The sequence below is a fragment of the Tasmannia lanceolata genome, unplaced genomic scaffold (assembly GCF_043159265.1).
Source record: "Tasmannia lanceolata isolate RefF3 unplaced genomic scaffold, GAP_Taslan_0.1 ptg000008l, whole genome shotgun sequence".
In the NCBI taxonomy this organism is placed as follows: Eukaryota; Viridiplantae; Streptophyta; class Magnoliopsida; order Canellales; family Winteraceae; genus Tasmannia; species Tasmannia lanceolata.
The window spans coordinates 66,703,758-66,718,205 of record NW_027518685.1 but is presented as its reverse complement, the minus strand read 5'-3'; the positions used below and the strand labels follow the sequence as shown (position 1 = coordinate 66,718,205).

Below are 14,448 nucleotides of genomic sequence, written 5' to 3'. Positions count from 1 at the left end.
TTTCGTTTACTTACATTTGCCTCGTACTTTCCTAAATGAAGTGTTCTATACCTACATGTATCAGAATATGTAGGTCCCACCCATATCATTTAATTCGGACCATGTAACAGATCAATACACTCACATAATCTTAACTATCTCTAAAAAGGCGGCCCAGTGCACGAGGTTGCCGCTATTGCGGGGTCTGTGTAGGGCTACATGTATGCAGCCTTACCCCTGCTTTGCAGAAAGGCTGTTTTCGTGACTCGAACTCGTGACCAGTATTGGAGCAACCTTACCGTTGGCCAAGAATCTTAACTATTTCTGCAAATGTACTTGTTCATCATTATTTCTTCTGTTCTTTTCTTGATCATTAATTTCTAGGATCTTGACCTGATGGTTACGATGATTAGCTGTGTGTTTTGTGCATGGTTGTAGATCAAGGTGGGCCCATGATGATCTGATGAGTGATTGAGACGATGGTGTTGTATATATGAGAGATTTTCCCCACTTTTGTAGTTTCCTTTGGATTCCATGCCTGCAACATTGCCTCATGTCTGATGGGGATGAAAATGGTGGATTGGAAATGACCTTTCGTGTCCTTATATGGGAAGTGATATATTCACCCCCTTTTCTTCCTCGGGCCACCCCTCTAGTGTATTTATGACTACTCTTTTCAACAGGGGTGGCCAGTGAAGAAAAAAGGGCTAGATATCATTTCCCTTCAAAAAGAGAATGTGGAATACACAATTGCTAATTAGTGGGACCACCACCACGAATGTAAGGTGGGAAACTTGGTAGGTAGTGTGATTCAGATGGTCGTCTGAATTGTATAACATGGCATAGATATGGATAATTGAAATGGAGATTAAGAGACCTTTCATTGAAATTGTTGGTAATCTTTTGGAGTATATACGGGAAATGATACTTTTTCCATTCTTTTCTAATATTTTCACCCATTTTCGTTTATCTTTTCCTAAAAAAGATGGCATTTCCAAACTTTGTTTGATTTTTAAAGGAAGGGAAAAAATGCAAGAAAACCGAGTAAGAAATATGCCACCAAACCAATACTCAATTCGCGGTAGAGTAGAGTAATTGTATTGTCAATATGTTTCATTTGGGCACACCTCATTGTGTGACAATGGGGCATGCCCCACTAGGACATAGTGGGTGTCAACTTAGGTTGATCTAAATCGCCCATTTCATGTTGTGACAAATATATATCGGTGGATGAACAAAGTGACTCTTTAGAACAAAAAATCATAATAGGAGAGACAGAGAGGTAGGCAAGGCACAACGAAGCTTTCTCTTATAGATTCTTTTTCTCCACTTATGAAGGTGGCTACACAGAAATAAGGCCCACGAAAATTGTTGGGGTTCCACGCAAAAGCAAAATAGTCCCACATCGGTTAAGTAAGATGGATGGGGATGGATTATAAGGGAATGGGCACGCTTCTTCTAACAACTAGCTTTTAGGGGCGAGTTCTACCCGGTTAAATTCCCTACAAAAATAATGCATACGCCAAGAACAAGGTCTACACCCCGAATTTTGGACAAGTATGCCCTTACATATAGGAAAAGAGAAGAGTTAAAGGGGAGAAAGTTATCTTAAAATTGAGACCGCAAGCCTTTTTTTTGGTTAATAGAAAATAAAAAGGATATGAAGGCACCACGTCAAATGAAAAGTACCCTTTCATTTTAAAACAATACTTTTTCAATGCCTAAAGTGTCTTCTAGTTGGAAACATCATTTCACACAGAGAAATGTCTCTTTCAAATTTCTCATTGAAAAATCTCATTTTTCTATTTTAAAAAAATAAAATATTTTAAAAATATCCAACATTTCAAAGGCACACCAATCATGCATTATATCTTGATAATATGTGTTTATGTCTTTGACCCCTTGATCATGAGATGAATATCACAAGATATTGTGTTTTATTTTGGATTTAAAACCACTCTCTCCATCTCTTGTGTCTTGATTTGGCTAAAACCTTTGAGAGATTGGATTATGCTCAACTTGTATTATATTGTGAGAGATTTCTTCTTCATTCTTCATCGTGCAACCCGCCCCTAAAATGAGGCAAAGCAAGATCTTTCTCTTCTTCATTCATTTTCATTGTAAAGGTGGAAGGGCACCAATATTAAACCCCTTGAAGCTTCAAGCTTGTATGGGCTCACATACGGCCTACTAGGGAGGATAGCAATAGTAGATTTCATCAAGGAGCAAAACTTGAGAAGAGTGGAGTATGCCATGGTTTGAAGGCCGAACCACTATAAATTATTGGTGTACATTTCTCTTTCCCTTATCTTCTTTTCTTCTCTTAGTTATGCTTATTGTGTTTATATTTTCATTCTACTTGGCTAACCACTCAACTAAAGATTAATAAGCAAAAGGGTTAGGATTAAAGATCAAAGTTTAAAGAGCTTAAAATTTTAATAGCCAACCAATTCCCACCCCCCTGTTTCGTGGTTGCCCTACTGGGGATTCACATTGATTTAAGCATAAGGCTTTGGATAGATCTGAAGGCCACATCAAAACTAAGTTCTTCAAGGAGAGTATTCAACGTTCAGATAATGTGCATCATCTGCACCTTCAATTTGATCATCATGGCAGAGGTAACGATCTATTTGCGCTTAAGGTTGATTAATTTTCTAACAAATATCATCAGTAGGCTAAATAAAAATGTATAATTTAAGAAAAAAGTATAAAATAAAAAATATCATTAAATTATCATGTTAATTTCACAATGAATTATTAAAATGAAAATATCTTGATAATGGTTCAGCCAAATAAATTGTAAGAATTGAAATCTTATGATATTTTAGATATTAATGGCCGAAAAGCAATAGGATAATGGTTATTCCCCTTACCAGTAAGATGACTCCTCAGTGTCCTATTTGAAACGTATTCGAAGACAAGAAAGATGCTATCAGTGGCATTAGGGGATTCCTCATAAGTGACAAAGCAGTGTCCAAGAATGCTGACCTAATGGCGATGTCTGAGCTTTGAAATTACTTCCATTTGCTGTTTTAAGATTTTAAGAGTGCCTTTGCTTTAGTTTCAGACACCTCACCACGACCACTGATCCGTCACTGAGCCAGCCTTTGTACAACTAAAATTGCAAAAGAAGCCAAGACGATGTGAAATTATTCAGATGTCAACATTGAAAGTGAAGCAGTCTGTGTCTAGTAGAGATGATGTTTTAACCATATTAATTTACAAAATTCTATCAAATTCATGGAGATATGACGATGGAATCATCACCCAAAGTCACAAAAGAATAATAACTTCCAGTTTTTCAAATATTGTATATTGGTCCAGTAAGATACACCATAATCAGGAAAGGTTACTGCAACATATGAAAATGGGAATGTTATCCCTATTTCTGGGACATTAAATAGAACAGTCCAAATCTTTTGTTTTTTTCATTTATTTTAATTCGTGAGTACATGTATGGCATCTGAAATCCACCTACGAGATGCCCATGTCTGAAACTCTAATGACATAGACATTACAAGAAAACTGTAATTTACTGTCCTCTTGAGTTACTTTAGTTCATGAGCTATAGCTCCCAAATTTGTCTTACGTAGGTAGAAAAATCACTTGGTATGTTTTATGAATTAGGTTAAAAATATAACTAGTGATTGAAAGACACCATTTAGAGAGAGATATGGTAGTGCGTAAAATCTTATCATTGCTCAAGAAGTTAACCCAAAGCAAAAGTGGGTTGAATCAGGCAGTCAATGATTTACCCAGCGAGTTGATTGCATTGGGTGGATCAACGAGTTTTACTGACTCAGTAGATCTGAAAGCAAGTTGATTTGTGCGAGTCAATGATTGACCAAGTGAAGTTTCAAACATAGAAAAAGTAAATCCAATCAACTACTTGTGGAAATATAAATCAGAGCATTGATGCATTTTGAAGTATCCAACTTTTCACTACATGAAATTATAAAAGTGCGGAAACTCAAAATGAACTGACAATAACAAATCATACAAGTGAAAATAAATATTTTTCGATAGAGTTGAACACTATTACCGACTGAATTAAGCCTATAATGTATGCAAATAACCTATATTACTTTGAGATCTTTACGATGAGCGCGTGTGATTACTTGTTCAAATTTTGAGAAAATAAAAAATTCGGAAACCAGCTTAGTTATGTGGAATCCGTCAGACAGATTTTAACTGTAAACACCTAAAAACATTTCTTCTTTGCTCTTGATCCATTCATAACTTGGGAGTTAGGCTGCTAAGGGAATTGAGAACTGATAAGGAGGATAACTTTATATAAAATTCACTACCTGTGGACCCCGATCCGAGAGGATGGGTGCTGAGGACATGAGATCCTCTGCAATCCTCAAAGATCTCCACATGTGAAGGAGAGCTCTACCAAGGAACTCTCAAAATAAGTGCCACTCTCATAGCCTAGCACAAGTGGTGATAAATGAGATACCTCTTGATCCAAGAATAAATCCTCAAACCAAGACGTACCTAAAACAAACTCAGAGTCGCCATCCATGGATAGGCCATGGATAGGCTCGTGCCTGGTTACGAATGGAGAAGGTCCGAAGAGCACCCCCAATTCGTCCGAGTACAAGCACTTGGTCTCTTATGCCATTTTCTATTAACTCCAAAGAGTTTTGGGCAAAATCATGTGAAATGGGAACGAAATATCCCCGAGAAAACGTCTACCTAATCATGCATGTCCCGGGGATTAAATAATAAGCACACACGAGATGAACGAAAGAAGTGTCACATAATCACAGCTAGGTTTTGAGTGACATACCTAATGGGTGTCTAAGTTCTGGTGGACAAACGCATGCATGCTACAGCTAAAGGTATAAGGTCTGCACAGGAAAATATGAAAGCACAACAAAACATGCAATATAACTTGATACCACATAAGACGCAACACAACAAATCCTAAACTCTAAATGATTTCGCCCGATTCTTTGGATGGTCTGATATTCATCTAAAGCTGCCTACATATCCCCGCCTCCACGAGAATCAAAGCAACGTAGTTCTTCGCACCTATTCTAAGCTATGATGCCTAAGGCATCTAGACCTCTATCCTAGACTCAACCTGAAAGACCAGACTAGTTATTAAAGCTTCTTATGCAATTATTTAAATTCCACTGGATTGTGGATTTTATGACATCCTATATGCCCTAATAAACGCAAGTTAGCCCTAAGCTAATGCAGGTGGTTCCTACAACCTATGTGTAACTAGGCTGTGTGTCCTAAGGAAAACAATGGGATCTCTAACGCATCCTAGACCTAGTCATCAGTCGGCGATGTGAATCTCCAACTGACTGGATGGAGGCGCGACAAACTCCTAACTCTAACACAAACACAAACAAAACACACAACACATCAAAAGACAAACTCTTAACTCTAAAACTCTCTATCTAGGACAAACTCCTAACTCTAGAGGAATATCTTGTTGAAAACAAGGTTTTAAAATATTTTTGTGCTTTTTAAAGAATTCAAATGATTTATTTACAAAGTTTGGCTGAACTTGGGATAAAGATTCCAAGCTGCACAACGTACCTCGTGAAAGAGGATCAAGCCAACGTAGTTCGAAAATCGAAGTCTCCTAACTACCACTAAAATTTAACACTCCAAATGATTTAAGGCTTTTGATGTTTTCAAATGTTTTTTATTTTCAAATGCTTCTAATGTTTTTCCAAATGTTTTTGTTGTTTTAAATTTCTGATGTTTTTGGATTTTAAAATGTTCAATTGTTTTTTGGTTTCAAATTTCTAATGTTTTTGTGATTTTAAAAGATTTCAATGTTCTTGTGATTTTAAGATTTCAAATGTTCTGGATTTTAAAATTTCAAATGCTTTCACCCTTTTGGTCAAAGGCCAAAGGGAACACACAATGCAACACCCTAGGGTAAAACCCTTAGGGTAAAGAGGAAACCCCAAACCAACAAATTAGTATCCCAAAATAAGATGAAACAATCCACGAACAAGTAAACAAGTGCCCCAAGAACAAAGAAAACAATCTAAAATCCTAAGTAAGCAAAGCTCTAATAAGACTGTGCTAGTCTCTAATAAAGAAGAACGACAACAACTCTAAAGGAGAAACCCCTAGCTACCAACACTAAAGAAGAGAGTACAAATGAGTCAGAGACTCTCTAATAACACTATCAAAACAAGGGTAAATAAGTCAAAAAGTTACTCTAGAAAAAGGGGAGACTCTAACATGAGGCTGGGTAGGCCTCCTAAAGGGAAAACTCTCTAAATGAGACAAGGCTTGTCTCCAATTAGGGGTTCTATAAACGAGGCAAGGCATGCCTCCTAGACACAAAGGTGAGCTCCATGTACCCCTATCATCACCCTTGTAATGATAAGCAAGGTCAAGGCAACTAAAAAGACTAAGTTAGTCTTCTACTTATGAGGGTATTCCACAAATGAGGCTAGACAAGCCTCCTAAAAGGATGAATTCTATAAATGAGACAAAGCCTCCTATGGGCGGACTCCTCTAACGCTAAATCCAAGGTATACACCCTAAGAGATAAACTCTAAACAATGAGGCTTGTCTTCAAAAGAGAATTGCCTCATGAGACAAGGTATGTCTCCTAATAGGGCTCTAGATGACTCTTTCCTTGCCCTTGCAATGAATTGGCTACTTATGGGTTAAGGGCACCTAAAAGACTACGAACACTCTACCTAAAGATAATACAATAAACAAGCTATAGATAATACACACCTTCCCAACAATGATTTCTTAATGAAATACCCTAGTACAAATAGGAAACTAATTTTAGAAAAGATCACAACTATAGATAATACACACCTTCCCTTCTGTATCGACCAATACCCACTACCCTAAAGTCCATGTAGAGAAATAAGTCACAAATTACACACACATAGTCAAAGTGGAGTTTTGAACTGGGCTCTTGCAGAAAAGGTATACCCAGGTTCATGCCTTAATTTAACTACAGGCCATAATATTTAGTGAACGAAGGTTGGACTCCTAAACGGGGAAGGGGTACCCTGTGCCATAAAAAAAAAAAAAAGGGTCCACTGCAACTTCATCATAAAACAAATCAGCCACAACCAAACTGAAGCATTCAAAGTGTATAACAATCTTGTACAAAACTTCTCCAATTGGACCATATAAAAGTAAGATCTACAGTTTTGACATCCACCACAAGAAGCCAAACTCGTATTTATTGAAAAATCATGAACCTCAATAAATTCAAAACAGGAAATAACCTAAACTAAAACTTCTAAGAAAGTATACCCTACCATATAACAAAGAAACAATTACAGAATTAAGACATGGGGAATTTGTTCCCACATTACCATTCAAAAAATAAAAAATAAAAAAATGTTCTCACATTGCAAAGTGCAAACATGTAATAATCACACAGCAAGAGAGAGGTTTAGCAATTAGAACCTATCCACTCGAACGAATATTATAGGCGTCCAGAAATTCAAAGTTTTAAATTTAAAAACAAAAAGAAGAAAATAATAAAAATAACCGTGCACCTGCAAATAAATGCAAAGTGAAGCATGCAGTTCGAGGTGAACCCTACAATGTACAGTTAAGTTTTAACCATCCATAATACAGTTAGATGAAAATGACAAATAATAATCAAGTCATAGATGAAAACAGCGGCCTCCATAAACAGTAGAATCATAGTCAAACGCTCTAAGCATGTTGTGCACATGAAATAGAATAAATACAAGGACCTTGAGACTTGTCCTCTCCGATTCTAAGATGAAAATAGCCACAATAACCTTACTAGGATGGTAAGAAAAATGAAAATGAAGCGCGGAGCTTAACGCTAATTGAAGTTATACCTTAACCATCCAGAACAGACCTACATATAAAACCATAACTGCAAATCAATCCATAAAAGAAAATTCTACAAATGACATCCAAAATAAGAAAGAGTCACATTGAGCCCCTCAAGGCATGCCATATACAAGAACAGAATAAATAAGTAGAAATATCTGGGGACATGCTCCATCAAAATTTAACATAAGGATTCCAAACTGAAAATTCGCATGTAACATGTGCTTTGCTATGCACATTGCATCCGCTGGATTCTAAGAGTAAAACATCTTGGCGCTCATATACAAGATACTACTTTATCTTTATCATTATCCAAAGTCCAAACAGAAAATTCTCATAAAGCAAATGACTACATAGATGAAACTGATTATTCAAAATGCATAAAGAATGAGAACCATGGGAATCAATTCCAAAACAGGAGACTCAAAGCTTTTCCTTTTTGCGGGATAACGGCATATATTATTAAAAAGAGTAGCAAGAAACGGGAGGCTTAAAAAGAGTAGCAAGAAACCTGACGTGATAAGTTTGTATTGTGACAGTAAAATGCAAATCAAAATACCAAGTAATGCATGTGTAAAAACAAACGCGTGCCGGGCCGGGGTCCAAGGTCTGGGTTTGGGTTTGGATTTAAATGAAAAGGTTATTTAATTTTCAAAAAAAAAAAAAAACCAAGTAATGCCCAAACAGATTCCATGAGCACTGGGCACTAAATATGGAATAACAGGATAACAATGATAAGCAAAGTAAACTCCGGAGTCATAAAGAATATATACGAGAAAACTAATATAATGCATAAACCCCAATACATACCCGGTAGAGAGAAAAAATGAAGATCCCTCTTTCTTTGCCGAAAATCACGCAACTCACGAAATCCAGAATTTCACCAACACTGATCGCTTTCTATTCTATCCAACGCCAGTAGGCCTAAATAAATTGCTCTGGTCCAAAGCCTCCTCTTCTTCTTCTCTCCACTTTTCGAAATTATTGACCAGAGGAACATATCTGAACTAGGAAGTTTCGGTCTCAGAAAATGGGTGAAACCCAAGTAGAAGAGAATCTTAAATCTAGGGATTAGAACTATGTTTGAGTGAATTGCAATGGAAAGGGTGCTTTGGAACAAATTAAACAAGAGCTTGAGGAAGGAGCTAAGGGTGATGGTGGAGATAAAAATCAAAAAGGGTTTCCTGGATTGTTGGGCTGATGGAAGATGATGGTGGTGGAGAATTTGATGTGGGTTTCTGAGTGGCGATGGATATTGAAATGAGGTGGTTGCTTGGGGTCAAATTTTAGGCTGGCGTTACCGAAATGGGTTAGAGATGGTGATGAAAAACAGAGAAATGGGAGGTTTAATAGGGGAAGTAGGTGAGGCTATGGTGGCCCGTCGGATGAGGTGGAGCCCAAGCTCCTTTCTCTGATGGGGTACGGTGATGATGGTGGAGGATCGGCCAGCGGTGGAGGATGGGATGGCCGGATTTTCGGCCTGGAAATGAGGCCAGAGAAGGAGGTCTTGGGGAAATGAGAAGAGGGGTTGCCGGCTGTGATGGTGATGGGTTTTGATGGGGATAAACAAAAATGAAAATGGAATAGGATCTGGGTGGTGGTGGTAAAGAGGGAGAGATGCGAATTGCAGAGAAGGTGTTGGCCGGAATCTATGGCCGTTGCCGGAGTAAATGGGTTTAGATCTAGATCTAGGATTTTAGAGGTCAATGGAGGAGAGGTTTTGAGATGTGGCAGAGAGATGGTGATGGTGGAGGTGGAGGTGGAGGTGGAGGTGGGTTGCAGAGATGGTGATGGTGGAGATAAGGGAAGAAGAAGAATAATAAGAAGATGGTTGTGGTGGGGGTGGAAATGATAGATCCGGCTAGAAATGATGCCGAAGAAGAAGGCCGAAATCCCTCTCTCACTCTCTCTATCCTCGCTGTTTCTCTCCCGCTGTTTCTCTCCCTCTCCTCTGAGAATTTTTCAACGAAAAATCTCCTCTCCCCTTTAAAACCCTAATTGAGATGGGTTTTTATGAAAGGGAAAATGATATATTCAGACCCCCCCCCCCCCCCCTACTTAGACAGCCACCTATAGTGTATTTTGTACATTTTCTAACCTACAGGGGGGTCCAACTACAAAACAAGGCAAAAAATTCTCTTTCCTTTCTATGATCCTAGCCCTTCAAATTGCCTTTATGAATAAAGGGCTAAGATCAAAAGCCTCTAAACCTCCTAGGAAGCAGCTTCCTAATATTCTTTCGTAACTAATCCTAGCCTTAAACGTCATTAACTCATGATTAGGCCTAATTGTAACTTGGAAAGGAAGGAAGGAATCTTTCCTATTTACCAAACTGCCATGCTCCCGGATAATGCACCCTCTAATTATGCTACACATTAATCTGCACACCCATATATCTTTATGGACAGCCCGCTGCAGTAAATTTGAACTGGCTTTCTAGGTTCCAGCACACCCCCTTTTCTGGCTAAATCGCCACTCTTATTCCTACACTACACTACACTCGAAACTTTGCTCGTTTGCTAGGTAAACTCTAACGGATTCAAACGAAAATTTAAAGGGACCTACCTGGGATCCTAACCTATCCTAAGGTACAAATTGGGACTCTAAAACGCTGATTTAGCAGGATTTCTAATCTAACGACGCTATTAGGGTTTGGTCAAAATGGGGTGTCTACACTACCTTACCACTTAATAGACTGAAATTTGAGGGGATTTTTGTGTTGAACCCATGAACAAAATATTTAGTATTCAAAAGAGTTTGACACAACAGGCATAGTCCAAAAATCAACAGTTAAATTGTTCTTGGCAAAGCACTAAAAGATAGCCATTTGATCAAGGAGATAGGATGTTTAAATTATGGTGGCAATAGTGCAAATAAACAGGACTCATTGAGGTCTACCAGATGTTAAAAATCTATCATCTATTTTCTGTAATCAGTTTCGTTTCAATGCTCACAGGCACATACATTGGAAACATTCACTTTTATGCCATGGTTAGAGCCACAACTTGGGTAGTCCATTCAGGTCTAGATAGAAGAAGGAAAATACAACATCATTCCCTTATCCTTTCTTTAGAGTGTATTAACATTTCATATATGATCTACCTATTCTGCCGCCTTCATTAATCTATGCAGTGGCTAGGGTGACACAGTCAACATTATACTGAAACATTTTATTACATGATCATTTGTCCCCAAGCATTTCGACCAAATATATAAGATTATTATTAAGAGTAGTAGGTGATATTTTCCATCCGAAATACATTCACTCTCATACCTGACCCTGAGATCCTTCCCCCATTAAATTCGACGGCTCAAGTTATTTGTTGCTTCTTCGAGTTCCTCCAGAGTAAGAGCATGATATGGTGGGAGCCCAAGTGCTCCTAGCCTCATTGCCTGAGACATATGCCCTGTCAAAGATAAAATTGGCTTCACATATTTTAATCATTCCTATCAAAGAAACATTGAATGCTTCATGCAAGAATCCTTTTACAAAAGTCTATATGCACTACCAAGCAGAAACATTACAAAAGAAATTCAGAAAGATTAGGCCCTTAAACCATAGACGCAAGTCTGGAAAACTTGGATACATTTCTACTGAAATTTTCAAGGATGGTAAAGTGAGAGAAATATCATTCATGGTTATTCTATAGACAGATAGCAATGAATAATGGTGGAAGAGAAAGAACAGCTTACTAGATTCAGTACCTAGTCTTGGGGATATCTGAACTGACATTTTTCCTACGACAGATTTCTGAGATCTAGAGTTTCTTTCATTCTTTTTCCCCAATCTCCTAACCATCACGCACATTAACATCATACATGCTAGCAAGGATCCCACAATTCCCCCAACAATTCCAAGTAAGAGGCCTAACTTGGTTTTCAATGTTTCCTTCTGTTTACTAGGCATAACTGCAGCCAAACCTTCTACATGGCAAAATGAGTTTGAATGTTGATACTTTGAATCCCCAGAAGACAAACAATTCCATGAATACAACACAATTCGGTCTGAAGAATTTGAACGGACACAGGAAGGCAAACCTCCAATCAAAAGATTATGAGAGAGATCCACAAAATTGAGTCCATTTCTGCAAGATGTATTCATTGGAAGAGCTCCACACAATTTATTACCAGCCAAATCCAAGTACTGAATTGAAGGTAAAGAGAACAAAAGAGATGGGATTGGCCCCACAAGTTGATTGAAAGAGATATCTAATCTTTGGAGCTGATCAAAGGACTGAAGTTCAGAATTAACACTAGAGTGGAAAGAATTGTTTCTCAATACTAGACTGACAAGCTTATTCCCCAATGAGGGAAACTCCGGTCCGAGGATATTGCAACCCAAGTCCAATTCTTCAAGAACTGTTAAGCTACTAAGATCAGGAACACTTCCATTGAACAAATTATCATGAAAAATAAGACTCTGAATGCTGGTCAAAGAATAAATTTGCAATGGGATTTTCCCATAAATAAAATTTGAACTTATATTCAGTACTTGAAGAGACGAAAATCGATTGATTTTTGCAGGTAAAGGCCCCCACAAACCCAATGACACAAGTGACAGCACCTTCAAGCTTGACAACTTAGAAAGAGGGGTGAAAAGAGAATCAATCGAAAATTCGAAGATAGAGTTTGAGAAGAGATGGAAAAGGCCTTACTGGGATAAGGGGATCCTTTGTTTCCAATGATAGTTAATTCGGTTACTCGGTTTCCCGAGCAGACGATTTTAAGAGACTGAGAAGGAGGAATGTAACAAAAATTAGTCCACTTGTTCCAGCCATTGAGAACAGATGGGTACTCCAAAATGCGTTGAAATCGGGACAAGGCCATGGTTTCAGAGGGAAGCAATTGAGCAAAAGAGAATGGAAGAACAAAGAAAAGGAGAATTGTAAGGAAGGTAAAACCATGAGGTTTTTCCATGGTTGAGAAGAAAAGATTGGTAAATGTAGAAAGAACACAGATAAAAATATTTACATTCTAATGCGGCGATTTAGACTCCTAATTTATACATAACTATTACTATCTGTAAATAATCCTAATGCAAATAGAACTAAGAAATAAACAAAAAGGAAAATAAGAAATCTAAAGAAAACAACAAACAATGTCCTACATCACATAAATGAAAATTCAGCAATATAAGAAAGAAGCAAATAAACAAGAACTCCAAATTTTCTGTTACTGGAAACTAAAAGACTAGAAATTAGTCACAGAATTGAGTCTAAATCTCAGTCTTTTCCATTTATGGAAATTAATTGTGGAGGGACTGAAACTCAAGATAGCAAACAAAGCTGAAATTTGGTGCAAAATGGAGTGTAAAATCTACAGACTAAGAAAGACCATGAAATATTTTCCCATTTTACTTAAAATTTTGATCTGAAAGTGAAGAACAATGCAAAATGGTTTTTGGTGTGGAGTGAGTATGAGTTTCACTGTTCTTTCCCAGATGGAGAAATCATTTACTAGAAGATGAAAATTCTTACAATGGGTTGTGAATTTTAAGTAGGGATAATTACATTTACAACCTCTCTAGTTGCTGACACATCCACTTCAACCCCTATAGTTTAAAAAGTGACAAAGACATCCCCTCTAGTTTCGTTTTGTTTAAGGTTTGCCCCCTCAGCTGAAGGTTCGTCCATAGATTGAAGGGTTAGGATGATCCGATGGAGCTGATTTTTTGGGCACACCCTATCTATGTCAGGACCCATCAAATGAACGCTTTGGATCATCCAAATAATGTGGGCCCATACCGAAGAGTAGAGTAGTGCAGAGCAGAGCAGAGAAAGGAAGAGTAGAGCTTTCTGTAGAAAAAGAGGGGCAAATGATACGCTAAAAATCTGTAAGAAAGTGGACGTGTCGGCGGCACGTACGTAGTGTGAGAAGGAGCGTTGGGAAGTGAGCTAAGATCTGAGAGGGCATGGATTTCAGCAAGTCTACATCTTTAGATTCCTTCCTTCCATTAAGAACCAAATCACCCAACAATCCAACTACTGTATTTATCATTCCATTAAAATCGTGGGGCCCACCCTATCAAAGCAAGATGCAAAATGGTAGGCCCCACCTTATAGATGAATATGAATTTGGGTGGTCGGAGCCACACAACAAATAAATGTTGTAAGATGGTGGGCCTGACGCTATGTATGGATTTAGGTGGAGATAGTGAGAATTGGTATACATGGTGGGCCCCACCCTATTCATGTGTTTGAGAGCAAACATACTGTTAGGGGTAAAAATCAGCATTCACGGTACCGACCCTCAAACCCTTTCTCCATTACTCAACTGGATCAATACAACCCCCGCAACAACACTCAGTAACGAACATTGATTGGGCCTCCTTGATACTTCTCCCTTGACCGGTACCGAGCTACCAGGGAAATCAAACTCAATCGCGGGGATCTCGCCCCTAAATGACTAATCCGAACGGCCATCACACGTAAGGTACGGCTTTTGAATTCAAAACGTCCCGCCCAAGTCACCATCCACGAACTCCGCCCATGATCAGCGGAAGTCATATCTCCACGATTTTATTCTCCAGTCATCATGCTCCACGTGGGCTAAATCAAAGGTATGATTGATATCTCCACGTTCTTATTCTCCAGCCATCATGCTCCACGTGGGCTAAATCGAAGATACGATTGATATCTCCAAGATCGTGGA

The 14,448-nt window shown here is 38.2% G+C and overlaps 1 pseudogene; it reads right to left on the bottom strand.

The window, feature by feature from the left end:
* Positions 1–2,793: 2,793 nt before the first annotated feature.
* Positions 2,794–13,288, bottom strand: LOC143883225 (putative LRR receptor-like serine/threonine-protein kinase At1g14390 pseudogene; annotated as a pseudogene).
* Between the last annotated feature and the right edge of the window lie 1,160 nt (positions 13,289–14,448).